This window comes from Pteropus alecto, unplaced genomic scaffold, assembly GCF_000325575.1.
Source record: "Pteropus alecto unplaced genomic scaffold, ASM32557v1 scaffold53, whole genome shotgun sequence".
Classification (NCBI taxonomy): Eukaryota; Metazoa; Chordata; class Mammalia; order Chiroptera; family Pteropodidae; genus Pteropus; species Pteropus alecto.
In genome coordinates, this window is record NW_006434366.1 from 5,869,700 (window position 1) to 5,871,943 (window position 2,244).

Here is a 2,244-nt window from a genome sequence, read left to right on the forward strand (position 1 = left end):
CCCGCCTCCCGAAGCCTGAGGCGGAGCCGCACAGCTTCCCATGGGAGGCGGGCTGGCCCGCTGCTGAGTCCAGCTTGATCCCATCAGCGCTAACTCAGAATCTCTTCCCTCCTTCGCTCCCTTCCCCCGTTGGTACATACCCTCCCCGCCACTTACTCCCTCTTCATCTATTCTTTTTATGTTTCAACGTCGTCCAGTATCGAGAAAGAAATTTCTGAGAAAGAAATGGGGACTCTCGGGTAAGTTAAAGCTCTTTTCGTTATTTCCCATTAATAAACCGATGACATAAACGGCATGTGAAACTAGCACCTACCGAGTCTAGAAATCAGCGATAAAAATTAACTCTAAGCAAGGAATTTGGAATGTTTTTAAAAGTATAATAAGTTACATATAACATGTTTTATTATAATTAATAATTACACTTAAATAAATAACCTATTTTAAAATTATACCTAAGTTTGGGATGGTTTGCGTTTGTTTTTTCCATTTTTCTGTATGAATGAAACGTTTTTAATGAGCAAACTCTACTTATAAAAATAAAGTAAGTTGTTTCTGCACCTGCCTCACCCACGAGTCGGTGAGAGACTGTGCGCTTCTGGGCAGGTCATGGTCCCGTCCACCCGCTGGGGCTGCCTGAGACGCAGGAGACGCTCGGAAATGCTTTCTTTATGAACGAACGAACGAATGTATGAATGAATGAATTTCATACAAACATCCACAGAATACACTCTGCATAAATATAAAAGGTTGCTAAAACTCCAAATGCCCTTTTTCTCATTCATAAAAAAAACAAAGAAATTAATTTTCTAAATTATTAAAATAAAGCTGGATTTGCATAGGTAAAACATTGATCTAAACACATTGCCTGTTGCGATCACAAAGGCTAACAGAAGTAGAACCTTCGATGAATCCCATTAATTTTATCACTGTCTAATTTTATCAGCTCTGTATTCAGAGCTGTCAGTGGTTGTGACAAGTGCCAGTAATAGCAACACATTACTTTTCCTAAGATTCACTTCAGAATCCTTCAGCACGGACCGTGTGACGGTTCTTAGATGTGACTGAATTCTAATCTATCCTGTAGTGTGGTTAGGGAATATTTGAAAGATTTCAATCTAAAGTCTTCTAAATTTCTAATCAAATGTAGCAAAACTGGCTATGTCAAGAACTTCAGCTATCTTTAGTTTAAAAAATATCACGTGGCTAATTAACTGAAGGATGTTAGCAGAATGTCGCACAGTGGAACACGTGGTGCTCAGGGTACGGGCGTGGCCACCAGGAGCGGCCGTCCAGACGTGAGCGCCTCGCGCGAACAGGCGCAAACGGACAGCGGGGCCGACCCCGCCCCGCAGGCGGCCGGGGACCCGCAGGGCCTGCTCTGACTTTCTTCCTGGCCCCGTGGATGCGAGCAAGTATTTTTTCTGATCTATCTCCTTGGGCCAGAGAAACGAGAAAAAATAAACAAATGGGACGACATCAACCTAAAATGCTTTTGCACAGCAAAGGACACCATGAACAAAGCGAAAAGACAGCCTCCTGAGGGGCAGAAGACATTCGCCAACGATGCATCTGACAAGGGGTCAGTGTCTGGAATTTACAAAGAAATCATATAAATCCACACCAAAACAAAACCAAAAACGATCGATTACAAAATGCGCAGGGGACCTGAACAGATAAATCTCTACCAACTCTTACCAACGTGGCAGGCGACAGCAGCTTTCCGCGGCTCACCGCGCTCCCCTTCCACGCCCCCCAGCCTGAGCTGGCCTTCCCCACCCCACATTGTTTCGTCCTTCGCTGAAGAAGGTATTTAGGGTGACGCTTGGGCCCTTTTAGAGAGCTGCTCCACCTTCCTGGGCGTCTCCCAGGAAACACGTCATGACACTTCGGTTTGCTTTCCCCCCTTCGTGTGCCTTACTCCGGGGTGGGGTGGGGGTCTCAGCCAAGGACCCAGAAGGGCGGGAGGGAGAGTGCTTCCCCTGCCCCACGCTTTCAACGGACAGGACGTCTGGCGATTCCGCGTCCCTGACCTCCTTGTGGTGACCTCGCCCCACTCGCCAGCGTGCTTCCCGGTGGCGGACGTGCGATTCTCATGTCCACCTGACGTGTGATTCTCGTGTCCGCCTGACACATGAGCTGGACCCGCGCAGTCAGCAGGAGCCTGAAACCCTCTGCAGACGCACGTCCGCGAGGCGCCAACAGGCCCAAGGCTCGCTGCGTTTACGGACAACCATTTTGCAAAAG